Source organism: Sceloporus occidentalis, unplaced genomic scaffold, assembly GCF_023333645.1.
Source record: "Sceloporus occidentalis isolate IW3139 unplaced genomic scaffold, rSceOcc1.0.p SCAF_2, whole genome shotgun sequence".
Classification (NCBI taxonomy): Eukaryota; Metazoa; Chordata; class Lepidosauria; order Squamata; family Phrynosomatidae; genus Sceloporus; species Sceloporus occidentalis.
Genome location: NW_028316982.1, coordinates 201536971 through 201542970, shown reverse-complemented (window position 1 = coordinate 201542970; position 6000 = coordinate 201536971). Strand labels below are relative to the sequence as shown.

General features: G+C 37.7%; 1 protein-coding gene across 1 annotated transcript in view; it reads left to right on the top strand.

Annotated features, from left to right (window-relative positions):
- The first annotated feature begins 2131 nt into the window (after positions 1 to 2131).
- KCNJ15 (potassium inwardly rectifying channel subfamily J member 15) overlaps positions 2132 to 6000 on the top strand; it is a 43070-nt gene continuing 39201 nt past the window's right edge. The window contains exons 1-2 of the mRNA XM_089508108.1: positions 2132 to 2267; positions 2598 to 2625. The gene's annotated coding sequence lies outside the window, so the exon portion shown is untranslated. The remainder of the gene's footprint in view (positions 2268 to 2597; positions 2626 to 6000) is intronic.

Sequence of the window (6000 nt, the reverse complement as noted above, 5' to 3'; positions counted from 1 at the left end):
TGTTAAGTGAATATAAGATTTCAGCTTTTCCAATTGCCTAACAAAAAGCAAGCTGTAATTATTCTTAGAATACCTGGCTTGAAAGAAGGACCCCCCACCACAGTACTTTGTTCTGGGCTTTACTTGTTTATGTACTTTGCCTATTGATGTGAAACAGGGGGCTTCCTGTTAGAGTCTGAATGTATAGCAAGGAGGCATGCTGGAAGGTACTGCAAGATAGCCTGGATCCCTGCCCAAGCCAAGTCTCAATTCAAAATATAAACTGGAATTTCCCTCCAATTTCCCCATTGTGATGTATTTGCAGTTTCCAGAGATGTTGGGCAACCCTATCTGTATTTGAAAGTGGGTAAATGTCTATACTTAATTGGCTTTGTCTTATGTATGCAGCTCCATTGTTCTTAACTCCCAGACAATCTAAAAGTCATTATTAGTGCTCAGAGGTCATGGTAACATCTGCCATTTTGCACATTATTAGTTGCAAGCTTTGTACTTGACAGTTTAAGTACATGTTTTGGGCTTTTGAAACCCTTCATACAACCATGACACCATGTTTTGCCTCACCCAGAGGCATCCTCTTCACTTCAGATGACAGGCCCCAAGTGAAGAAAAAGATTAAATATAGGCAAAGTGGCAAACCAAGAATTCACACCCAGGCACACACTCATACATGCACATAGAGACACATAAAGATGCAGAGACAGATGCAGAGAGAGATTCTCCAGGGTCGTCATTTTGAATCCCCAACATGGCCATCTTCATCCCTATGTTCTCCAGCTATCCAGACTACGTAGACCAGGGATCGGCAACCTACGGCCCGTGGGCCAGATCCAGGCCGGCGAGGCCTTGGGACCAGCCCCAGCCTGGTCCTGCCCCCGATTGCCGCCTCCGCCGCAGCTTCTGCGCCGCTCTGGGCACCATTTTGAGTTCGGCCCCCCAGTTGTCTGAGGGACAGCAACCCGGCCGCTGGCTCAAAAAGGTTGTCTACCCCTGATGTAGACCCTTCATGCTGGAGAGTAAGAAAATCCATGTGTGTGTTGCAGAGACCACCAGAATAATCTATATTCAGTGCAAGCTGTTTCTCCAAGTAAGCAAGGGTAAAAATAGCACAGGTGCTAAAACCTTACTCCTAACCAATCTAAGGGGGCTAGAAGGGTGCAACTAATCTTAATCTACAGTCTCTTAAACTTAGCTACACCCCTTTAAGAGGAGTACCTGACTTTTCCTCTTTACCTCATTCTCACCTGGAGTCACCCTGGTTAATTGTCTGTTCTTAAAACCTTCAGCCATGAAGCTTCTGCAGGGAGTTAGTGCTTGTAGGAGTTTTTCTTTCAAATCAGTAAACTCAGTGCACTGCTCTTAAGATTTTTGTCCAGTATTTTGCTTAGTTTTTAATTAATTTCTCCTCCCCACCTTTCTGGTTCCATTAGATATTATTGTGTTCTTGGTTTCATTGCATGTTTATGTAGTTTTTATGTGGTGACTTTTTAGGCCATGAAGTACCATTCAAATACTTGTATAAAACAAATAAGTCAATGATAAAACAAATACATGGAAAGATGTGTATCAGTGAATAATATTCAAGAGCCACAAGACAGAGACTTTCTAAGGTGAGTGAATGTCTTCCCTTTCACTCTGAAATTTACAGAGTCATTTCTGGGAATCCCATCAACACCAGAATGTGCCTAAGGCATACTGGAGGCTTTACGGATGGCAAAATATAGCTCGCTCTTTCTCTATACTCAGTGTTTTCCAGTGTTTAATTTTGATGTCTTGTAAATAACAAAGGAAATGCCACACATAAAAGCTCAGAGAGAAACAGTGGTGCCAGCAATCAGCTGGGAACCATTGATATTCTGGGATATCAATTATGTTCATGCATGTTAAAAGAGCAACACATGAAACTAGACTCGCTGTACATTTGTTTCAGGACCAACCTTTTGTTCTCTTAAAGAGCACTTTTTGTCTTTTTTTTTTTTTTACAGAATAATTTGAATTAAGATTTAACCAAAGTATTTTTAAACTTTGTTTATTTGGGCACAATAATGTCTTGAAGGGACTTTGATCAAATTTCTTCAAAGATTAACTGACACTCTCTAAAACTACATCAGTTTCTTTTTAAGCAGGTATTTGCTCAGCTCATAGCAGGGTGTTGAATTCTAATAGAGTTATACAGTTTCCTGGGCTTCGTCGTAGATTTCCTTAAGACATACTTCTGACATCACAAAGTCTCTCAGATTCCTTCCCCTCCCTCTGGCTACTTCATTCAGGTAATTCCAACTCAAAACTCTTAGTAACTTGTTTTTGACTGACAGTGAGGATAGGAAGATTTAGGGTGGGGTGGAAAGGAAGGAGGGCTTTCAGAAGCATACATATATACATTACCTGAAGAACACGCCTTCAGTGAAGAACCAACTGGCTTGTCATGAGAGTCATTTCAAGAAAGGAATCTGAACCTTGCTCCTTTACAGGTAAGAGGAAATTATTGAGAGGAATGCATTGTTGCTTCATAATACTTGAAAAACTTTACACAGAAATGCAGAGCTGGCAAATTAAGACTTATGTTCAATAATGATTTGTTTAAAAAAAATTCTTTTAAGGTTATGCAGAACACCATGGAGGGAAAGCGTATTGAGATCTGATTTTCTCTTTGGAAGAAGCACAAATGTAAGTAGTTCTTAATGGGAAGGCAAAAAAAGGGCTGTAATGCTTTCTTTTATTGATGTGAGGTGCAGCTGATATGCTTCTTGGTGCTGCTGCTGCTGGTGAAATCTAGGACTTCCCTATTCTTGGGGCACTGATTTTCCACCCAAATGTTTATTCTGCTCAAAAAATTCTGGTGCTCTTTTTATCTTTTCTTTTCACCCCTACCTTATTTTAAAAAAGTCAAATTAATGGTTGTATTTCTTAATTTGATCAGAACATTGTAAAGTTTCTATCCTAGTACAAGTAAATATTCAGCAACAGGTTTTGTACCAACTGTAATGATTTTTTTAAAAAAAGAAAAGAAAAGAAAACCTTAACATGGAGAACAAGATTATTTTACCTCTAAGCTTATAAAGTGAAATCTAAGTTACACATGCTACATTAATTGACTCCAACTTGCTCTAATATTCCTGCTGTTATTTATCTTTTTAGAGTATATGCCTTAAAACAATTTATAGTTAAATTACTGTTTTCTGCGTTTGCAAGTTCCTGACTTTTTTTCCATGTGAAGCACAAAGATGCATGCAACACTTAATTTAAACTAATAATCTTTTTTCCTATTTGCCCTATTGTTAGTAATTATGCCCTTTTGTGTGCAAATATTTCAGAAAAAGTCTTTCAGAAAAAAAATAATATGTATATTTTAAGCCATCAACCTGAGTCAACTGGGGAAGGAGTATTTGTAAAGAGTACAGATCTCAATGTACCATCTACTTTTAGTTCTCATTCATTTCTATGGTAGAGTTGAATGAATGGGATTGAAATTGTTCTGTTGTTCTGCAGTTATTACCCTGTTTTTTCTAATATATGTATAAAAGTGAGAAAGATTCACTAATCTGTGTTGTGGAAATAATGCACTTTGACACCGCTTTAACTGCCAGGGCTCAATACTATGGAATTTTGGGATTTGTAGTTTTGAGAGATTGTATCTTAGCCTTCTCTGCCAGAGAGCTGTGGTGCCACAACAAACTAAAATTCTAGGATTCTATAGCACTGAGTCATGGCAGTTAAAGTGGTATCAAACTGCATTATTTTTGCAGTGCAGATCAAACCTTATCAAGTTCAGTTTAATAATATAAAATTGTGTCAGTACGCATCAGTTTTGTTACCTGGGGGTCAAACAAGGTCTAGAATAAATCAGATATCCTAATTTTTTTTTTTTAAAAAAATGTTTGATCTGAGACACACATGCAAGTGGATAGGTGTATTTTTGTGTCTGAGATCAGTTAAGTCCACACATTCAGTTCTTCTGGCTGGGCAAATGTGTAAGAGCCATCCTGTATATTACATAAGATAAGGTAGAAGGATGAGGTGGTAAGTTCCCCATTCTGCCCAAGACAACACCCTTCTCAAATTCTGCAGTGAGATAATGCAGAATTCTGCCATGCTATTTTGCTGCTTCATTCTGCATACCTATTATCTATTTATTTTAAAATGTTTATCTTCTATCTTTCAGAGGAATGATTTTCAAGGCAGTTTCTAACACATTAAAACAAAACAAAATTTTAAGAAAAATGGTCCTTGTTCCTTGTGGAGCAACTCTTCATTTGATGCTGGACCATAGCTCTCATAATCAGATTAAATATGATTAATAATCAAGGATGAAGTGTCACCTGGGGGACACTATTAGAATCAATCCATTGTGTGCCATTGTGTGACAGAATCAAGAATATGTTCCATTATTTTCAGAAAACCTATCCAGGGGTAGCCATGTTGGCTATATATAGCAGAGTACAGTAACTCCCAAAATCTACAAAACAATTATACCTTTTTGGGCCAACTAAAATGCACTTTGAAAACTTACAGTATATATTTTGTGCATTTTGGTTGATCCAGTAAAGGTATTAATGTTTCCCTTATTTTGTAATGTGTAAAATAGTTTCTGGTAAACAATATTTGGGCAGGGGGATGGAATTGTTCTTGAATTTCTAACTGAAAAATGCATTATTTCCAGCAAGAATGCAAACAACCAAAGTCTGTACAAGTTCTAGGATTTGGCCTGAACATACCCAGAAATGTGCAAGGTTCAGGCTTTCCAACCAATCCTGGTTAAAACAGGTTAAGACAGCACTTTTAAACTTGATCAGTCAAGCAAAGAAACAAGTCAGAGTGACAGTCATGAACTCAGAGCTCAACAAACTTTTTTTTGTTTGCTTTGATTTTACTGATAGTGCTGTTTCTTACATTTTATTGCCTTGGAGATATTTAGTTAACACAGACAGCCTGTAGCCTCTGGTAACTTGTAGAGAGCTAAACCTCAAAGTGCCAGACTGTGTTGAGGTCCTGAGCCAAAAACAACAGAGCTTAACTATTCTACTCACTGAACCTGTGAGTGTATTTTCAAATCAAGTTTGATTTAAAAAAAACAACAACATCAAAAACACAGATAAACTAGGCAATATCTGGGATTTTGATAATATTATTCACTGTCTGTTTTGCACAAAGGTGCAGAATGGTTCTGTATAAATATATAAAAGGACAAACATACTCTATAGTAAAAAAAATACATTTCTGTAGGAAATAGTTAATATCAAACTTTGCTGTCTCACAGAGTCTGCTAAAATGTCAAGTGCATGAAAGCTGCTGTTCTGTTCTTAATCTACTGGAAAGCAAGAACACTCATGTATGAGTTACTACAGTCTCAAGCATAACTTTGAGGTCTGAGTAGGTGACTTGTGAGAATGCAGTCAGTCATAGGGTGGAGGGAACTGAAAAGAAATCATCATCAGATTCTCCTAGTTGCTCTGTAGCACAATGGCCTAAGAGGATTTGGGTTTAGGATAGGGCAAATATTTCTTAAACCAGAGATTCTCTCCCTCCCCACACCAAGCGTCAGATTCTCTTGGACACTATCTATCAAGGGCTGCTTGCTGAGAATGGGTAGGACCAGAGCTAAAAGTAGGTCAACTTTTTTGGCCAATTTTTTCTCTCCCTCCACCTTTGAAAATAAGACTTGGAACATTATAGACTTGAAGACAAATAGTTCACTTCTGTCTTGTACTCTCCAGTATCACACATGTGTGCTTCCATCAAATGTTTGGGAATGTGTGGAAGGAAATTGTTGTTGCATGCATATTTGTCCACTCTAAGGTATTTAAGTTTTAAGTAGTTCTGCTGTTTCCTTCATCGTTTAAATAGTCATTGGCAAAAGAAATTAATTTGGATTAGGGAACATGCTTTTTCCTTCCAGACCCAATAAACCATAACTTCCAACATTGCAAAGATGATAACTGGAACAACAGTCAAGCAACATCAGAGTATCATCAAGAGTTATTAATGAGGATGGACACATGTGCT